Source organism: Pipistrellus hanaki (assembly GCF_964339955.1).
Source record: "Pipistrellus hanaki genome assembly, chromosome: 3".
NCBI lineage: Eukaryota > Metazoa > Chordata > Mammalia > Chiroptera > Vespertilionidae > Pipistrellus > Pipistrellus hanaki.
The window spans coordinates 65,728,110-65,750,762 of NC_140505.1; the positions used below are offsets into that span (position 1 = coordinate 65,728,110).

The 22,653-nt window shown below is 37.0% G+C and overlaps 1 pseudogene across 1 annotated transcript; it reads right to left on the reverse strand.

The window, feature by feature from the left end:
* Window positions 1–6,682: 6,682 nt before the first annotated feature.
* Window positions 6,683–7,178, reverse strand: LOC311619650 (large ribosomal subunit protein uL6-like; annotated as a pseudogene). Its single transcript has one exon. The product of its transcript is annotated as a large ribosomal subunit protein uL6-like (transcript).
* Between the last annotated feature and the right edge of the window lie 15,475 nt (window positions 7,179–22,653).

The window sequence follows — 22,653 nt, forward strand, 5'->3', positions numbered from 1 at the left end:
AAAAAGAGAAAATCATATCCAAATTAATTAGAAGAAAGGAAGTATTAAAAATAAGAGTAGAAATCAATGAAATGGGAATTAGACAATCAATAGAGAAAATAAATTAAACCAGAGTGATTACATTAAAGAAATCTATAAAGTTTATCTTTAGCCTGATAGATCAAGCTAAAAACAAAATAAAGGTAAATTTTAAAAATCAGGAAAAAAAACAAAAACAAAGGACCACCCCTCAAAATCCTAGAGCCATAAAATGAATAATAGGGAGATAACATTTCTGCCTATAAAGTTGACAATCTAAATGAAGTAGACAAATAACTTGAGACCAAAAATTACCAAAATTGACACAAGAAACATTAGAAAATTCCAAATAGCCATGTGGAACATCTGAGATACAGAGGGGATATAGACATTGTACCTACTCTCCTTTTACTGCTCAACTTACTACCCAAAGTGTCAGCCAACACAATAGGACAGACTATGCTCACTTAGAAAGAAAACCCCATTTAAGTTCAGATATCACCAGAACTATTAAGAGTGTTCATAAAGTTCGCCAGATATGAGATTTTCCCTAAAAAATATAACATAAAATACTGGCAAATAATGACTAGAAAGTATAGGATAATTTCAGGTAGCAAATAATTAAGTAGACAAAACACATATAACAACTTTTTCTGGTATATTTTTTCTGAATTATTAAATGTAAATTTTTAAGGATCTAGGTAAATAGGAAGATTTCAAGTTCATAGATGGAAAAACTTAATTTTTAAAAATAAAATAATTTTCTTCAAACTAAATGATAAATTCAATGCAACTCCAATAGAAAGTACAAAGATTTATTTTCATATTTCATAAAACTGGTACTAAAGTCATATAAAAAAATATCATCAAATAACAAAGAAAAGTTTGAAAATAAAACCAAAATGAGAGTAAATCCTTTATAAACCTTGCATTTTGCCCTGCATAAATATAATAATAACCATATACAAGAAGCAAGTAAAAATTTAATAAAAATATAAAACTATAAAGTTCACAAATACCCTTTCTTTTATTATTGTTATTGTACTTCTCCTTATCTAAGTTTTTGTTGTTGTTCTTTTGATTTCTGTTTCACTCCTCCACTAAAAAAATATGTTCAATTAAGGTAAGACTTTGACCTTTACCTATATGTTTAGCACCTATCATAGTGCTTATTAAGCATTTGCTGAATGGGGAAAAAAAAAAAAAAAGATCATTAAGGTATATGATAGAGTTTGAACCACAAATCATTAGAAAACTTTGGAGAAACTACTCATCATATATTAAGAAATAAAAAGCTCACAAAGTCAACTACAGTTCATACCATACAATAAAGTGAGTTGTAGATGGCTTTAAGACCTAAATAACAAAGTTAAAAGCTGAAAAACAAGGAGGAAAAAAGAATGAGAGAGTATCTTTGTTATCTTGGGGTATGAAAAGAACTTATTAGAGAATAAATTTAACACTTCAACTAACAAAAATCATCTAAATAACCAAATAAGATGCACATGATTCCTGTTATAAATATATGTTGGAAAATTAATATGTCTTAATTTATATTTATATTTTTCATTAGCATCCATTCATTTTGGAGAACTGAAAGCAAACTTAAAATTTAATATACACAGCTTTCAAACAGCATACCTAATATAATGTTTTTAAATGAGACAAGGGAAATGATTGCTTTGTTGTCTCTTAATATTTATTCTCAATTCTATATTATTGTAACAAAGTCTCTAATTATTAGTCAAATATATCACCCCCCCCCACACACACACACACATACACACACACAAAAATAAAAAAACCAAGAAGAGGAGAAAGAGGAAGAAGGGTAGGAGGAGGAGAAAGAAGAATAAAGGAAGGGGGAAGGAGAGGAAGATCTAGCTACATATAACCATGGGATATATTCAAGCCAAAGACTGTGAAAAGACTTCACATGAGCAACTTCAAGGTCAAGCCCTTAAAAGGAGGGTAAATATTCTTCTGCGACCTTTTTTCCTTTTCCACCCTTCAGACTTGTTAGACTATGAGCTCTTTGGACCATGTATATGAAAAAGATTCTCCACAAAGGGGAAGTATACACAGAACAGAAAGACTATAGCAACCAAACCATTTGGAACTTTGAAATGACAAAGAAATGTCTCCATTTTATTTATGACCATTTGAATAATGTCCAACCAACTCTGAAGCCTTAGTTTGCACAGATATTACATTAAATTACTAAAATAATTGCTTGGGTTTTAGAAAGAAGAAAAACAGTGGTATACTTTATCTTCTGATTACATTTTTTTAACTTATTAAGCTATTATGGTTGGTAATATTTCCTATAGATGCTTTCCATTAAATATATGTATTAAGCATACTAAGTTTAATTTTTTTCCTTAAATTTTTCATGAGAAATCTTAGGGCTGTAAAGATGCTTATTTGTTCATCTAATTTTAGTAAGCACAGTCACCTAAAATTGCTCTGGCTGCAAAAGAAGCCAGCATGACAGCTAGCAGAGGTGAAACATAATAACGCTGATTTCTTTCAAGCCTTCATGAGAGAATGAAAATCAGTAGGTAGGGAAAAAGCATGCATAAGGTTTTAAGGGAAACAGGATAAAAGGGGTTTATAACTATAATTTAGAAAATCTTATTATCATGGACCTTTTCAACTAAGCAATATCCCATTGAATAGCAACATCAGGATAACATTATCTTCTTACTATAAACTAAAGAAATTTTCTCTATTATAATATATGTTAGCAAAGAAGGTGAAGTTCAAATTCTAGAAAGTATTTTGTAAGAACAGAAGTTTGAACAGGTACAGGCTAAGACCTAACTTAACAGTCAAAGCTATATATTCTCTTTAGACTGTCATGTGAATGATACATTATTTTAAATTTCTCAATTTTTTTTTAGAAAACAATAATTACATTGGAACAAAGGTTTGTATTTTTAATATAGACTTAGTTAAATATAAATAATATTGCATGGAAGTGGAAATAGCAGTATCCCAATTGCACACTTAATTTTTTTTTTTTTACTTGACAAATCTTTAAGTTTGTGTCTTTGAATGTTTTAGTATAGATTTAACATCCCAGGTGTGAGTATTTTTATTTCCACTCCAAGTAAAGATGATGAGGGTTATAATTTAGAATGGACTAGTAATTAACATTATCACACTATCAATAACAGAGTAGTTACTAACAGAAAAATAAGAACAGTTACCAAGTTTGTAAACACAAACACAAATGTTTTAAAGAAAAAATATATACATAACACATAATAAACAAATATTAAGCAAATCAAGTATAACTAATACTCCCCCTACTTAATATTTTATGCTTATACTTATGCAAATTAATATTACATAATAAATAAGGCTTAAAGAATATTTTTTTTAATAAAGCTTAAGTTACATTCAAGATAATACATTTCAAAATTTATCTCTTCAAGTAATAATGACTTGACTTATTTTCATCATATATAGAGAAGGGGATTGGGAGGCTATTCATATAGAACATTTACCTATTAGTACTTTCTTTTTTTTTTTAATATATGATTTTTTTACTGAGAGGAAGAGAGAGGGATAGAGAGCTAGAAACATCGATGAGAGAGAAACATCGATCAGCTGCCTCCCGCCATGCCTGCAACTCAGGCACATGCCCTTGACTGGAATCAAACCTGGGACCCTCCAGTCCGAGGGCTGAAGCTCTATCCACTGGGCCAAACCGGTTTCGGCTATGAATACATTCTTTACACTTTGGAATAAATCAGGAGAAATAAATTCTAGGTAACTAAGATAATATCAAGCAAAACATATCAGACCAAAAGCTTATCTATTTCTTTTATGAGGTAAAGTTAAGGGTGTCTCTTTTCTTCATCTCTGTGAAGAAGATTTGGCCTTGGTTTAATTACTGAGGTATAGCCAATTTGAGCAGCTATCATCCATGTGAAGAAATAACTTATTGAATCTTGAGTCCTGATTTAGAAGCCTGAAGGAATTCCTTCTTTAGAGGAATGGAGGAGGGTTGGATATAGTTTTTCTCATGGAAACAGTGTATTCTGGATTTAAAGTCAGAGCAGGGAGATGAATGAACAAGCCAAAGCTCCTCAGATAGCCTGTGGACCCAGAGCGACCTTATGCCATTGCTCTCTCTTCCAGCCTCTTCCTGGGCACCAGGGGGCTGGCCTCTTGCACTTCTTCAGACTTACTAGGTAGATTCCCAACTCAAGACATTTGCAACTGTGCTTTTTCTAACTTGGGTACTTGTTCTCCAAATAACTGCTTGGCTCCCTCGCTTCCTTTAATACCACCTGTCATGTAGTGAGTGAGGCAAGAAAAAACATACTCTACTTTGCACTGGTTGTGCCCCAGACCCTAATGTAGTACTTACTATATACATGGCTTCATCAGAGAATGTGATGAAAGGAAGCAGGGAAAACTAGAAGTAAATAGGATTGCTCCTTCCTTAGAAACCGCCTCCTAAATTTTGGCTTTCACTGCATTGCTAAAGAAAAAATTCAAGTCTAGTGTTCTTTGATCCAATAAATCTATGGCAACATTTATTCTTCCAGCAACTGAGTTGAGGACTAGAAGGAAAAGGGGGACTAGGAACTTAATCCCCATAATCCAAACATTCATTTTCATGCTCAACTAATTTTCCTGGTCCTGATGACTGGACAATAACATATATATGTTGGAATATCATGGGGTTATTATTTGGGTATAATATAAGAAACTACATAATCAGTGAAGCAAGTGTCTTAAGATTGTGATGCTCCTATTAAATGTTCAGGCAATTTGTTGATTTTAATAATCTATTTTTGAATGAGAAAATAATCACAAGCTTAGAAAGAATGAAAGGCCAAGGACAGTTTAGCAAAATTATTTAAGCTTGTCTTATGTTGAGTAAACATTTAAAAATCTGAATATATATATATATATATATATATATATATATATATATATATATATATATATATTAGTCATAAACGATTTTGCTCGGATAAAATTTTTTCTGAAGAAGACATAAAAAGGGAAATAAGCACATAGAACAAAAAATAAACTATAAAGCACATTATCTTGTCTTTAATACTGTCCCTACTAATGATTTACTATGTGCTTTGCATTATAATTTCTTTACTGATTATCACATTACATTGATAATAAATTGGCAATGGATTTTGCTGAAAATATCAAAATGATAAAAGCTGACTAAAGAAATTTTAATTTCTAGTCATTCTATGCAATTCACATGCTCCTGAGGTAGTAGCAATTTAGATAATTAAATTATTCTATATACATACTAATAGGTAGAGAGCAAACATATATTTTTTTACTGCACATTCACAGTAAGAAAAAGGTTCTGAACAAATGCTGACTGAGCAGTTTGTCTCTGACAGTCTCAGCTCACCCACAACTTAAATCTTCATTTTCAATGATGTACTTTCCCAAATACATTATCTCAAGGAGACTATGGAAATTGAAATAGTATGTGTTAAATGTTTCTATATGGTGAAATGTTTTTCTAGTCAGAGATCCACTCCTATTGATTATGACCTACACATTAAAGGAATTTTCTCAGTAACCCAGTATCTTATGGAGAATTACCTTCTCATAATAATATATACCATATATATACTAGAGGCCTGGTACATGAAAATTCATGCACTGGACAGGGAAGTCCCTCAGCTCAGTCAGTCCCCTCTTATAGTCTGGGAACCCTCAGGGGCAGGAGTTAACCTGGCTATCAGGGGAAGGTGATGCGCCATCACACCTCTGCTGCCGCCACTGCCAGCAGCACAAGCCTTAGCCTTCCCTTGTTACCTGAGCCTCAGATGGTCCTGGGTGGCTGAGAAGCCAACATCTGAGGCTTGCCTGCATCTTAGCTGTCTGCTGGGCAGTAATCATCCAAGACTTTCCTGTGTCTCTGGCCAGCTCTAGGGGACTGGGGGACTCCAGAGGCAGGGCCCAGTGTAGCCATGCACCTGCTGTCCCGACATGGCTGAGGGGACTGAGCACTGCCATCTTGTGGCTTTGGGCACTGCCATCTTTGAGGGTGAAGCAATCAATTAGTATATTCCCTCCCTATTGGCTGTGGGCACCACCATCTTCGTGATGGCAAGGTTCAATTAGCATATTCCTTTTTTATTAGATATCCTATATAAAAACCTAAATGACCCTTATGACTGAACAATCAGAACAACTGGAACAACTGGTTGACCAGTCACTATGATGCATACTGATCACCAGGGGGCAGATGCTCAAAGCAGTAGCTGCCCATTGGGAGTCAGTGCACTCCCAAAGCCAACCTCCCATGACCAGCCAACCTCCCACGGTCCTTCTCCTATGCAGCCCCCCGATAGGCCTCAATCGCCAGCTAGACTGAGGGACTGCACCCATGCATGAATTCATGCACCAGGCCTTGTAGTAAATAAATAAACGCTTGACCATTTCAGAACATAAAACAATATATAGACTTGCTATGAGAGATACAACTGCAATTGGATTTTAGAGATCACCTATCATTTTTTTTCTTCAATATACAACATTCATTGCATCTTTAAAATGTCAAAAATAAGTCTGAGGAATCATCTAGCAGCTTGCTATTTCTATACATAGACAAATTAGATCTTATTCATCAGACTGTTATTTTTTTCAACATAGATACTATGCCCTAATTTTCTGTGTCCTTGTTTCTAACTGTTGTGGCTTGCTGAATCAAAGCAGCTGAATTTGATGCAATTTCAATGTCATTTTCTTCAATAATTAACACATCTTGTTGGGCGTCAGTTACTGAATAAGCATCACCAGATCTCATCCAACCCTGTGGATGAATTTTTTCACCCAAGAATTTCTGATTTCAAAAAGAGAACCATTCTCTTGAATAATTATGTTGATGGGAAAGTGAGTTTACAGAGACCTCATCTTGTAATGGAAGCCCAGTGTGACATCCTTGATCATGTCCTATACATGACTGCAAATAGTGTGAACTTTCTATTCCCTAACCATTTGTCACCCCAAGCCTTTTCCTAAAAGACTGAGTTCTGCATTGATGTGACTCAAGTCCCTCTGCAGGGTACCTTGGGGATCTTCACAATAACTCTGTGACCCTTCGGAGAGATGTTGACATTTTCTGGAATGTCAACAGGCTGATTGCTGAGAATGTTCATCCTCAAACTTGGTGGATAAAAGAGCTAGAGATCACCTACCTCAATAGCTTCATATACACACAAGAAAATTGAGATAGTGAGGTCAAAGAGCTAATTATTGGCATACCATAGCCCCATGCTCTCAAATGTCTCCTTAACTACCATATGTCATTCATCTGTAATGTTTCTTCTCTTCCTGCGGACCCCACCCCTCTAATGAGTTTTTCCCCCCCATTATCCAGTTTATATATAAAAGGCTTATATGCTAAGTGTCCAACCATTCAATTGTTTGACTACCGTATTTTCTGGCTTATAAGATGACCCCCTAATTTTACAGTTAAAACATAGGTTTAGGCCTATATTCGCTGTATAAGACTACCCCCCACTTCCGAGGCAACACCAGTTCTTTTTTTTAATAGACCGCCTCTCTGACTCTGGCCAATCTGAGCAGGCTTTTTGCTAGAATGTTCTGTACCCAAAGCTACACTGTGTTCTAGCAAAAAGCCTGCTCAGATTGGCCAGAGTCAGATAGGCGGTCTATTAAAAAAAGAACTGGTGTTGCCTCGGAAGTGGGGGGTAGTCTTATACAGCGAATATAGGCCTAAACCTATGTTTTAACTGTAAAAAGCCTGCTCAGATTGGCCAGAGTCAGATAGGCGGTCTATTAAAAAAAGAACTGGTGTTACCTCAGAAGTGGGGGGTAGTCTTATACAGCGAATATAGGCCTAAACCTATGTTTTAACTGTAAAATTAGGGATCGTCTTATACGCCGGAAAATACGGTAGTAGCTATGATGAACACTGACCACAAGGGAGAAGACACTCAATGCACAGGCATGAAAACATGGAACAGACTGATGAATCTCAGAGGGAAGCAGGGAAAGGTGGGAAAAGATTAATCAAAGGTCTTGTATGCAAACTAGAGACCTGGTGCATGGATTCATGCACCAGTGGGATTCCTCAGATTCATCTACACCCTTTTGCAATCTGGGACCCCTTGGGAGATGACGAATTGCCAGTTTTGGTTCAATCCGTGCAGGCCAGTTCAAGGGACCCCACCAGTGCATGAATCCGTACACCAGGTCTCTAGTATTCAAGTAAAATGTCCCCACGTTGGGGACATTCCCATTACCATGCCTGTTCCCACTCATTGCTACCATTACATTTGTCCTTGTTATGTATACCTATAAGCCCATAATTCTAATCTAAAAACATTTAAGTCTATGGCAATTAATTTTTAAAATTGGTCTCTAATTATGAAATCTACTTAGAAAAATACAGGATCTTACTAAGAATTGAATCTGTGTGCCTGACTGAGCTTCTGTCACAAGAAATGATACCTGGTGACTGAAACAGAAGCATATGTAACCAAGTGTGATAGCTTAAATACAAAAGAGGGACAAGCAGAGCTTCTGGTTGGGTGATGTAAATGTAGTATAGACACTAAGAGGTTGTGCTTGGATTGAAAACCATCCTGTTCTTTCACAGGCCTATGTGGTACACAAAGCTTATTTTTCCAGGGTTTCAAAGAAAGACAGCTTTCTTGGCAACTGGACAGGTATAAGCAGACTCCATGTAGAAGGAATGCCAAATATCACTAGCATCTAGTTTCTGAACAGGCAATGTGCACTGGAAATAGAGAGCAAAATAAATGCAGTAATATAAAATCATCAACAAAAATTGAAATGTGAAAAATTAGACATTGCACATTCTATGTAGTTAGTCTATTACCCCTGCTATAATAAAATGAGCAAATAGGTAGAGAGTAACATGGACACAGAGTGCATTAAGGAGTAATATGTAGTGTCAATGTCATGGTAAAAAAAGGAGTCTGAGAAATTAACTGCAAACAGAATAATTTCTGCTAGGCGTACTTGCCTAAACTGTTCATTGCCACCTTCCAGTTGTCCTCTGGAATATCACCTTAGGAACTTCACATATATAGTTGCTTTTTCCAGGGATACCATTCCGAATTCTGTCAATTTGGGTGAACTTCCCAATGCTCATCTCAACTTTCATTATCATACTTACACCAAACAGTTACACAGTTTGGCTCACTTTTAGGCAAACAGGCAATATTATTGAGCTCTTACTATTGTTGAGTCTCCTGTTTCTGCATGTATTCTGAACAGAGACTTTGCTAGTTTTTCTTCTTGACTATCTTTTTAAGGATGTTTATAAAGCAAATGACATTAATATACAGTATGTCACTCGGAAGTGAATAGATTTGTTTGCAGTCCTGGATAATAAAGCATTTGAAGAGGTTAAGTGGGAACAGAAATAGGGTAGAAACAATAGAATTGGGGGGACTACTATTAAGACAATAGACAATAAGATGAATATTAGAGTAGGCAATTGAGACACAGAGAATTAGAAATAATCAAAATATATTTTAGAATTAGAACTGAGAGTTCAGTGTGGATGGTGAATGAAAGGGAAGGAAAATTGATGTCTAGATTATTGGAAAAACCAACTATATTTACCCATTCTCTCCCTCCTTCCTTCTCTTTATTCATTGGCATTTATTAAGGCTCATGTGAATAGCAGGTGCTCTTTTAGATATGGAATACAATAGTGAACAAAATACAGTCCTAGCCATCAGGAAATTTGTATTCCAGTGGCAACAATTAATAAATAAAAATATCACAATGTTTTGAGAAATTATGCAATATAAGGAATTGATAAGCCCTACTGGGGAAAAATGAGAGGTCAAAGGGTAGAGGATGAAAGGATTCTCTCTAGATAGCATGGCTAAGAATGGCTTTTGCTGAGATGACATCTGAGAAGAGACATACATGCAGGTGAATGAGTCAGGTGGATATTGGCATGATATTTGAGTCTTTCAGGCAGAAGGGAAAATATAAAAGTTTTGGGTTAAAGGGGTTCACTGAGTATGGTTTCATTTGCATTCGTATTTCTGGCTCTAATTCCTGACTGAGCTTTTCTTTTTTTTGTCTCTCAAAAGCCTAAATAAATAATTAAACAGTGCCAGGCCCACCTTGTTAATCACCTATTTCTCTGAGCAGGGTGCCCTGCATGGATTTGGCACCCAATAATCAGTTGCTCCCAAATTAGCACCTCTTTTTCTGGCAGAATAAGTGTTTTCTTTAAAAAAGAAACAGTCTCGCAGAATACTGTTTATTTAAACTTAGACTCACTCATAAATTATTTATCTTTTCCTGGCCTCTGTCCAGTCTCCTGGGATTGCTGCTTCTCTTGACCTCTCAGAGAATTCAGCACATTCTTGTTCAGCTGAGTCTTTGCCACCTGCATATAAACCTGCCTGAACTTCGCCCGCCGTGAAAAAAACAAGGGCAATTTTAAAACCCCACTTGGCTCCAGTGTTCCTCCTCCAGACATTGCCCCGTTTTCTATGATACCTTTCAGAGTAAAGCTTCGGAGAGTTGTATATGGTCACTCCTTCCTCATGTTCTATTTATTCTTTTTTCCTCCTTTATTATCCCCCATCACCATTTATCCCCCTCATGCCCTCTTACAATTCCACCTACCCCAGCTCCAAAATCACCACACTGTTGTCCAGGTTCATAAATTATTTTTTCTTCTCTCTTTTTTTTTTTTCCCCTCAATCCTTCCACTCCTTCCCCCTCCCCCCTGCCTGCTCTCTATCTATGAGTCCCTCTCTATTTTGCTCTTTGTTCTTTGCGATATTGCCAATGTGGCCTTCTCTCTCTTTTCCTAATCAGCAGTGGACTTTATTACTTTTTTAAAAAGTAGCTTTGACTTTGTTTGATATGTGTTTTATCTCTTCTTAATTAATGTCTACTCTTCTAATAATATAGGCTAACCACAAAGATCTGAGCGATATCCTGGCGCCCAGTATCTTTTACATATTTACTCATTTGATCCTCACCACAGCTCTGCAGGGCAGGTACTATTACTAACCCCCATACATTATAAATGAGGAAACACTGAGAGCAAGTTACTTTCAAGGTCAAAAACTGTTAAGAGAGGAAGCAGAGATTCACATGTAGTAAGAGACTATATTTCTTTCTAAAGGTTTATCTCCTACTTTCTTTGGGTTTATTCTTTAAAAAAAAAAAACTTTAAAGTTATTGGATGCTTAGCTAATTAAGTTGAGCCTTTTTCTTTTACTTTCCTAATATAAAATTTAAGGCTCTATCATCCCAACTAAGTTACATTTCATTTACATAATGTAAGTTGTTATAATATCCATTTCTGTTTTCTCTTTGATCTACCAACTATTCAAACTATTCAGAACAATGTTGTTAAATTTCTATTTTGAATCATAATATGCGATCGATTCAATGACAAATGTCCTTATAAGGGACAGAGAAAATGGCCATGTGAAAACAGAGGCACCAGTTGCAGTGATACCGCCACAAGCCTAGGAACACGGAGAGACCCACCAGGAGCTGGAAGAGGCAGGAAGGACCCTCCCCTAAAGCATTCAGAGGGAGCATAGCCCCACCCACACCTTCATTTCAGACTTCCCGCTGCAGACTATGAGAAAATACATTGTTCTCATTGTTCTTTTAAGCCATCCACTTTGTTATGGTGGCTCTAGCAAGGGAATTCACTCCCAAAATAGGTTTTTAAAATTTTGATTTTTCAGTATAAATTCTTAATAAAATCATATATATATTATATTGTAGAATAACCCCAAAATAAAATATTAATTTAAATTGAATATATCTAGCTTTATGCAAACTTCTCTAATTTATCTTCCTTATTGCCATTTTGTCTTTGTAGAGCGAAAATTTTATCATATAATCTTGCAAGCAACAGACAATAATTGGCAAACAAAAATTTAAACTATGTATTTTAGCATCCATTTTCTGGCCTGGTAATTCTCAAAATACTTAAATACTTCTTTCACTATTTCTATGACTAGTCAATGAGACCTAATAATAATTGATAAATAATTAGTCATATTTTAATAATAAGTCATATTTTAAATTTTTTGTCCTTCCTTGATTTTAAAAATCACATACTTTCTTAATTTCCCAAAGACATCTTATCCATATATTAATTAACTATGGGCAAAACTCCAAAAAGAAAACAGAAGCTGGAAAGGGAGGAAAAAGTTAATGGAGAAACAGTTTGATAGGCATTGGCACCACCAAATAGTCACTTTGAGATCTATAACAAAAGTAGATAATTCTGCTGAAACAAATTAAAAGGGTTTATGACCCATGATGCATTTCACCTTTGGCTTCTTCATGAATACTTCCTCTACTGAGGTGTTCATTACTATAATCCTTGAATTCTAATAAAAATACCTGGTTGATCAGGCACAAAATAATTGAGAAAAAGACCAAGCAATTATTTGGTGTAAAAGTAACATACCATTAGTAGCTCTTTGCTTTCTTTTGTCAAGTTTCTTTCTATTATGTGTTGATTAAATCATCCCCAAATCAGAATTAATTCAGTTTTGACACTTAGCTAAACAAATATATAATTTATAGATTCAGTTTAGCTCATATGCCTCACTATTCCTTAAGTGCTACATTTTTTCAGAAATATAAATAACACAAGACCAAGACTCTGTGACAGTGTCTAATGAATGAGGTGATATTTATTTTTAAAGAGTGTGTTTTATACATTCTAATCGAAACAACTGATTGCTAACTATGCAATAACCAAGGTAATTTTGTATAACATGTGGTATATGAAGCTTATGAGCAGAGCAGAACTCACATTTTTCTGTGCAATATATTAGGTCAAAAGATACTAACTAAGCTTTAAGTGATTTCTGCTCAGATGATTTCTCAAACATAAGATTTATTAGAGATGCAACATTTTAATTTATTTTTATTTTGTACTAGAGGCCTGGTGCACAACATTCATGCATGGCGGGGGGGGGTGTCCCTCAGCCCAACCTGCACCCTCACTGATCTGGGACTCCTCGGGGGATGTTCGACTGCCGGGCCCAAACAGGCAGTCAGACATCCCTCTCACAATCCTAGACTGCTGGCTCCCAACTGCTTGCCTGACTGCCTTCCTGATTGCCCCTAACTGCTTCTGCCTGCCAGCCTGATCACCCCCTAACCACTTCCCTGCCAGCCTGATTGATGCCTAAGTTCTCTTCTGCCAGCCTGATCATCCCCAACTGCATTCCCCTGACAGCCTGGTCACACCCAAATGTCCTCCCTTGCATTTCCCTCTTTATTAGATAGGTTTTTTCTTTAACATATTGGACAGCCTAACTGGTTTGGCTCAGTGGATGTAGCAAAGGCCTGCAGACTCAAGGGTCCCGGGTTCTATTTCAGCAAGGCCTTGTACCTTGGTTGGGGGCACATATCCAGTGAAGAATATGCAGAAGGCAGCTGATCGATGTTTCTAACATTAGATGTTTCTAGCTCTCTATCACTTTCCCTTCCTCTCTGTAAAACATCAATATATATATATATATATATATATATATATATATATATATATATATATATATGGAAACATTTAAGATTCCTCCATATCTGCCTGGCTGGTGTGACTCAGTGGCTGAGAACCCAGGCTGGGCCCAGGGGGAGTGGGAATTGCTGCCAGCCTGAAACCCCAGGCTGGGGGTATGGACCCAAACTTCCACTTGGTGCTGGAGCAATCCCAAGTGGCTGCAGGCCAAATGGGGACATTCCCGCCCTGCCCCAAGTCTCTTGGCACCAGTAATCATAGGCCCCAAGTGGCCAGGGGGCATTCTGGGATCCCTGCCGCTCAGGGTCTATGGACCTACAGGCTAAGAGCAGCCTGAGCCCAGAGGATGTTCCCAGGACCCAGGCTAATCAGCACCTGTGTATGAAAAATAAACACCATCTTTGTTGGGTTAATTTGCATACTCGCTCTGATTGGCTGCAGGGATAGCAAAGGTGCAGTTAATTAGCATTTTTCTTTTTAATAGTGTAGGTACATGCATAAAAAATTTGAAGGCAAATCTGCTTAGTGGTGGACACTATACCTGTTTTGAGTTTTGTCTCTGTTTGTCTGCGAGAGATCAAATAGACAAAATGAAGTGGCATCTATTAATATAGCATTTTTCAGCTTTATTGCATAAATTGGACACAAATTGTATGGGCTTTATTTATCCTGTTTGTCAGAGGATATATAGCAAGTCTAAGAAAAAATTTTGCATCCATGGTAAAACACTATTCTCAAACCCTTCTTCTATATTAGGCACAATTAAGAATACAGTACTGAAGATAAGTCAATAAATGAGATACAGTCCAACCTTTATAAAACTTAAAAATAATCTGGATCATCTAATTCAAGAACATTTTGCCACAGATTATAAAATAACAGCTGAATATAATGAAATTTATGCCTTTATAAATACAAAATTGATAGAATATATCCTAAATGTTTCTAGTATATCTAGTATGTCACTCATGAAATATGTGACAATGTCAAAAAATTGCTAAAATTCTTTCATAAGTGTATTTTAGAGTATGCACAGGGAGGTTTTATTGGAAGCAGTTAGCAGGAACAAATGAAAAGAATATACTATATTGCATAATTAACTAGAATTTTTAATTAAAATATATTTAGTCAACATTCTGAGACCATTATTTAAGATTGTAGTAAATATTTAAAACAAATTTAATTATCAGATACTAACAGAGATAGATATAATTTCAAACATTTAAATCTTGATGGCTATCAAATAACTAATAAATAAATATAAAGTCTCTTCTGGAACATATACAATTGAAATAATTAAATTCAATTTTATCAGATGAATCTGACACTTTACAAGTTAGCTAAACATGTTCTTTGAAATGGCACCAAGCAGCCATTTGCCTCAATTATCCACTTGCCCAGAGAAAGATTACAGGACTTTTGATCTAAACTTCAGCATAAAAATTGGTTCAGATTTTAAAATAATTACAAAACAATAATTTATTTATTTAATGTAATAGTTTCATATTCCATTTAGAGTCATATGATCTCTATATCTTTCTATATCTGGAGTATTTAAGTTATCAGAATATATGTTATTTAAACACACAATTATCTAAAAGTTTTATATGTCACTGCTTGAAAGTTACTTCTCAGTTAACTCTTTCCTAACATTTCAAGGACATGCTCATTGTGTGATTTACCAAAAGGAGATGGGGTTTCCAAATATGTCAGAATAACACCTTTTATTTGCTAACATAATACATACTGAATTCAGAAAAAGCATTTCATCCACCCTATAATTGGGTCTGACCCTGTTTAATTGTACCTTAAAGTACATTGAAATTGGATTACATGTATGAAATACAAAGTCTATGCTGTCTAATGTCATTCCACCTGGTTGTAATCACATTGAGACAGCAATACAGTATCAGCGTTACATTCTGTTTAACATCTAATAATGCAGTGTTAAGAGAATACAAAATTATGTGCCTATTACTCCTAATGTGACCCTTGGGTCCATGGGAATTTATAAACCTTTTTCTGGGAGATTTTCTTTAGGACATATATTCAAAATTTGTATTTTATTTTCCAGGATAACATATATTTTTATTGACCATCTGTTTGGTCCTTATATCTGAGTACCACACATAATTTCCTGACTTGGCAGTTTAACTGCTTATAGTATACTGTACTACTGTATTGCAGATGTGCTATTATTATCTCAAATATAATAACTTCCAAAAAGAAATACCGCCAAATCTGTGATGGACTAGTAATTTTATTTAAACTATAATGAGCACGATCCAGAGGCTCATTTGGGGCCAAGAACTATAATAGAACATCAGGACCTGGGTCACGCTCCAGATATTGTGACAAGAGAGCCATAAGAAATGTAGACAGCACAGGTCAGATTTTGTAAAAGGCCAACAAATATGTTTTAAATAAATACTTAGCTTTTCTTTTTTCTTTCTTACATGAAAAAAAAATGTACTGAAAACTATATGTATAATAAAAGATGTAATATAGTCTTAAGAATTGCTGATGAAAAAAATTGTCAGATATCTATAAAACCACACAGGCACACCTACTAAATAATGACTATCATTTAAGCATAAAACTTTTTCATAACTAAAGGATGGCAGAAATTTACACAGTTATTCCATTGACATGGAGAAAAAGAGAATAATGATACTTAACTTGGTGATGTAAGGTTCTTACAATATGTGATTTTACTACATGGATACATTATTAATTTCTCAACCTTCTGCTTTGATACACTGAATAGAAATAACTGAAATTTGTTCAAGTGTAGAATAGAAGTTTGGAAGTTCTGATTATTCTCCTTGCAATTAAGGGCCAAGCAGAGACCAGATGACACATTCAACTGCGATTTTTAAAAAAGATTTATTAACACAGAGGCTGTTTACAGAAGTGTTAGCAGGATTGAGGGAACCCACAAATAATACTGAGCCACCCATTCACTCACAACAGCAGGAAGACAGTATGGCATGTGGGTCCCGCGGGCAGGGACAAGAAACTGTGTTACCAGAATTTAGATGAGAGAAGGAACCTTGGGAAAAGGATTGTCAGAGAGAAGGAACCTTGGGAAAAGAAGCTGTAGTCTGAATAGGGCTTCTATAAACTGTGAGGCAGAAGAGAAGGAACAAAATAATTAATTTTCCCCGGTACTCTTTCCTCCCACACTCTGATTTCTTGTGGATAATACATACTGGTCAAATCCCCCAGGGAGCAGTGTTCAGGGGGCTGAGGAAAGCATTCTGTCAAGAACAATCTGTCTGGGCACATACTAATAGTAGTGTAAATGAGTTGGAGTGGAGTATGGTGGAGACTGCGGTGAGGAAAGAATAGCCAACAGATTGCCCTCTGTAAGTTCTGAATTATTAAAATAAATAAACAAGAGAACAGCACAGATAAGCCACTTTGGGAATCTCAGCAATAATGAGATTTTGATGCGTTTACAGCCAAAATTATTTCTCATTAGAATGGTGGCAATGTGCTCTGAATGACCATCCCGATGCTTTAGACCACATGTGTCAAACACAAGGCCCGCGGGCCAAATCCAGCCTGCCAGGCCTTGCAATGTGGCCCGCACCGCGCTGTCATCACTGCACTCCGCTGTCAGTTTATGACATTGTCAGTTTATGACTGTTCAGTAAACCATTCGGCCCTCGATTTAGGCTGGATTTTAGATTTTGGCCCCTTCTCTGATTGAGTTCGACACCCCTACTTTAGACAAACAGGTATTCTGAAGAGTGCTGCAGAAGAGTCCTCTGTGCCCTTCCCAGATCACAGACTCCTCCCTCCTTTTTGCAAATAGCCATCGTCCTAATTTATTGGTAAGCATGCCCTTCCTCTCTTTTTCCTTTTATCACCTGTGTATACAGCAGAATGGGAAATTTTATATGTTGTCCTTTCCTGTTTTTTTTTTTTTTTAATACCATCTTTATTGAGATATAACATTCACTTCATAAAATTTACCCTTTTAAAGGATATGATTCAGCGGTTTTAGTATATTTATTGAGTGGTGCTAGACTGACCAAGAGAAAGAGAGAGGTTCAAATCAGTAAAACAGGACACAATTGATATCAATTTTACAGCAATAAAAATATAAAAGAATGCTATAAACAATGATTTCTCCATTCACCAGATGATGGACATTGGAGCTATTTTCTCATTTTGGCCATTATGAACATTGCTTCTATGAACATTCATTTATAGGGTTTGTGGGTGTTTTGGGTAGACATATATTTTCATTTCTCCTCATTAGATTCCTACCATCCAAGTGGGAATGATGGTTCATACAGTAACTCTGGCTTCAGCCTTTTGAGAATCCATCATTGTAGCCCTGTGGGCATGAGCTTTATCTAATAGACACTTAAAATTTGCTAATTCGGTCTCTTTTGTCGATCTAGGTCTATTCATTTTCTCTTTTGTCTAGAGTCAGTTTCAAGAATTTGTACTTTCCAGGAATGCTTTCATATCAGCTAGGTTATCTAAATGCTATAGACCCCACCATGCAATTACATACATATTCTATATAATAAAAGGGTAAGATGAAAATAGACTGTACAGCAGAACAACTGAACAACCAATCAAAGCATGATATGCTAATGATATGCTAAGGCTGCTCAACCACTCGCTATGATTTGCACTGACCACCAGGGGGCAGATGCTCTGATTAGTAGGTTGCTGCTGAGGTCTGGCAGATGGTCTGAGCGAGATGGGCCGGACCTGCCCTGGAGCCCTCCTGCAGCCCTTCCCCAGCCTGATTGTGCCCAGGTTGGGTATCTCAGCCTGGCCTGTACCCTCTTGCAATTCAGCACCCTTCGGGGCATGTTGGAGAGCCAGTTTCAGTCCAATCCCACAGGCCACTCCCCTTGGGAGGATGCCAGATGCAGGGTTCATGGCTGGGGAGCACTACTGCAGCAGCCCACGCCTCTCCCAATCGGGACTGATTGGGTGTGAGCCCATGGCAGGCACAGTGGGGCCAGGATAAGTGGGAGCAGCAGGTAGGAGCTGCATGCGGCATTGGACTCTGGGTTTTGGCCCGATCCCTGCAGGCCACCTAGAGGGACCCCATCCATGCACAAATTTGTGCACTGGGTCTCTAGAATTTTATACATTGCTTTTTAAATCAGATCATATATATTGGGAGAAGAAATGTCAATTTTTATTGGCTATTATTTTTTTTTTTTTAATTAGCCTTACCAGTGCTCTTAATTTTGGGGACAGGTTTGAATTAGTGTCTGGGTATTTCCTTTTACATTAATACCTCTTTCTTAGTGTTCCTTGTAAGTGTGGTCTGCTAGATATGAAATCTCTGTTTCTGTTTATCTGTGGATATCTTTATTTCATATTCATTTTTGAAAGATAATCTTGTTGAATATGAAGCCTGAATGCTTTTTTGTGTGTTTGTCCACTGCCTTTGAATATATCATCATACTACCTCCTGGCCTCCTCTGTTTCTGACAGTTCATTTTATTGAAATTTCCTTGTATAGGATTGTTACAAGGATTTGCTGCTTACAAGGTGTTTTTTTTGAAATTTTTTTCTTTCATTAACTTTACTATGGTGTCTGAGTGTAGATTTATTTCTTTTTATCCTGCTTAAAGTTGGTTGAGACTCTTGGATGTGTAGATTAGATTTTGGGGAAATATTCAGTCATTAGTTTTCCTTTTTTAAATTCTTTTTCTCTCAACTCATTCCACAGAAAGTATAGCCTTGGGCATATGACAGTCACCCAGTGATGACAGTGTAAGCTTTTGAAGGGCCGGCTGTCTTTGGAGGCCTCTTTCCCTGATCTCTCAGTTAAGCTGTAGGCCATTTCCTAGTATTTCACCAACAGTCACCTTCCACTAATTGCAGGCTGATTGCCCTATTGTTTTTGACAATGCCCTGGGGCACAAATTGCACACATTATGATCCAGTTAAAAGAAGGCCTTTTTTACAGTAAGATGAAGTTTGGAAGCAAACCTTTAAAATCTGTTCTGACCAAGGGAGAGCTCTTCTGAGCTGTAACTTTCCCTGATTCTTTCCAGCACTAACCTACAGTTTAGCTTGCTCTCATGGAGATACCAGCTTCCTGTTAATTGCTTAAGGAATAGTACTGCTCAATCAGTGCCCTTAGGGAAAACTTCAGAATATCTTCATATAAACAGCCTCTTGTCCTGGGGCTAAATTTCTGCAACACTCTCCAGCTCTGCAGGTAGGGAGATCCTGCCTCTCTTGGAATGATACCCCCTTTTAAATTATGGAGCTGGGTGGAGGAAGAGATGATAGCCCATAGTCTTTTCAGCTTACCTCTTCAGCTGTGAACATCTGCCATACAAGCAAACCAGGCCAAGGGGATTGGCATTTCAGTGTCCCCAATCTCCCATTCCTAGGTTAAAACTTCTAGCCTACACCAGCGGGCTATGGTGGGTAAAGGAAAACTCTGAATTATAGGGTGGAGGTTAGGGGTGAGTAAAAACTGCTGACAGCCTGCCTCTCCAGGGGAGATAGCATTCTCATTATCCTCATTGGCTGAGACCTGGGGACGAGGAAATTCTATATTCTTTGCCAGAGCCATCCAGAGAGGAGCCTCCATTATGCTGGGAAGGTGGCCTGTAGAGTGAGAGTGACAGCAGCAAGTGCCACACACATGCTAATTTTTCCAAGACTCAGTTGATATTCTTGAAGTAATATTCCTACACTTGCTGTATTTCCATATGATTATTTTCAGAAACTTTTGATAATTATTTAATTTTCATCAGTTATGGCTGTTTTGCTAGAGAGATAGTCCACAATGCCATTCAGAAAATGATCTGCAAGCAACTTAATTCCTTTTCTCAACAATGACTGCATTCGCCCACACTGATAAATATGGTATGTATTGTTCATTAATTGTTATTGCCTTATATTACTCCATTTTATGACTATACCACAATTCTTTTTATTTTCCTGATTTAATACTGATGGACTTTTGCAATACAATAAATGCTGCTATGAAGATTATTGCAAATATCCTTTCCTGGACAAATATATGACTTTATCCATGTTATATGCATAGAATTGCAATAATTGGATTACATAATATGAGAATAACTATTATTAGCTAATGACAAACTGTTTTCAAAATACACTTCCAATAGCAATGTTCAAGAGAGTTCAGGGTGAAACCCTATCTTTTGCATAATTCAATATTTTAAGTTACTTGCAATTTCTGTCTATTCCATTGAGGTTTTATTTCCTAATTATCAATGAAATTGGGTTTTTCTCTTATGATTCCTGGCCATGTGTATTGCCTACTTGGTAAAGTATAACATTTTTTGCCCTTATTTCTGTTGTTTGGTTTGTGTTTTTTATTAGTGATAATTTTTTTTTTAACATTCTTGATGCTACCAGTCCTTTTTCTAATATTGATGCTTGATTTTTGAAAAATTTGCAAGTATTAAAGTTTCTGGCTGACATTTTATTTCTTTTTTTTTAAAAAAATATATTTTTATTGATTTTTTACAGAAAAGAAGGGAGAGATAGAGAGTTAGAAACATAAATGATAGAGAGTCATCGATCAGCTGCCTCCTGCACACCCCATACTGGGGACGTGCCCGCAACCAAGGTACATGCCATTGACCAGAATCAAACCCGGAACCCTTCAGTCCACAGGCCGACGCTCTATCCACTGAGCCAAACCGGTTTCGGCTGACATTTTATTTCTTAAGTATATTTTGATAAATAAAAGATTTTAAACTTAGTGTAACTGAATTTATCATTTTTCGATGAGAGTTTGAGTACTATCCAGTGTTCTTCCATTTCTTACCATGAGCAGTGCTTTGCTCATTGTAGTCATCAAACACAACGCATAACACATAAGCCTCTTCCAATTTTCACCCCAGGCTCTCTCCATCCATATCACAGTTGCATTCTGCATCACCGGCAGTGATCCATCTATAGTGCTTTTCTTTTATTTCCACAGACATCTCCACTGCCATGGTGCTCCTGTGCTCATGACCGCGGGTTCCATCATCTCTCATGGCCTCCCATAGCTCCCCACCGGCCCTGCCCTTCCACTGTGCCCTTCCATTTCTCCCCTCAGGCCCTGCTCTGTCTGTGCTACCATTTCATTCTTCACCATTCATATGTTAAGTGCAGCATTATTCATAATAATCAAGGTATAGAAGCAACCTAAGTGTCCATCAATAGATAAATGGAGAACAGGGAAGTGGTGCATATATATAATATGACTCAGACATAATAAAAAATAAAGCAAAAGGTTGAAATGTTGCCATCCTGCAAGCTGTAACAACATGGATGGACCTAGAGGCATTATAGTGAGTGAAATATGTTAGAGAAATACCAAATGCCTCATGACTTCACTTATATGTGAAATTCAGAAAACAAAGTAAGAAAACAAAACAGGGGAGAAAAAACAAAAACCTCAAAGACACAGAGGATATTTTTATGGGAGATAGGTTGGGTGGTAGGTAAAAAAAGGGAAGGGATTATGAAGAACAAATTTGTAGTTACATGGTCATGGGGATATAAAGTACAGTATAGGGAATATAGTTGACAAGATTGCAATCCTATATAATAAAAGGCTAACATGCAAATAGACCAAATGGTGGTACAACCAGAACAACCAAACAAGCAGTTGCTATGATGTGCACTGACCATCGGGGTGGTGAGGGGGCGGTGCAGAACATGGTGGGCATCAGCCATGCCAGATTGAGGAGCAGGTAAACGGGGGTGCCAGACCAAGGTGGGGCACCGGTTGTTGTCATAGGGGCAAGCCTCTGGTGGTTACTGAAATTTGTTTGCTCCTGTGCACTGCAGTTCCGCCCAGCACTTGCACCCACTGGCGGTGCCCAGCACTGGCCCCGATTGCTTGGTGCCATCAGCAGGTGCGAGTAATGGCTGCTGGTCCTGATTGCCCCGAGGACTTCTCCACCTTCCCCTGCTCCTGAGGGGCAATCTGGGCAGCAGCTACCATTCGCACCCACTGCTGGTACCAGCTCCAATTGCTTCAACGGGTATGAGCAGGGCCTGCGTATCAGAGAATGGGAGCAGTGGCGGTAGGAGAGGGGCTGCAGGCAGACAAGGCATGGGGTGCCATGGTAGGAGAAGCC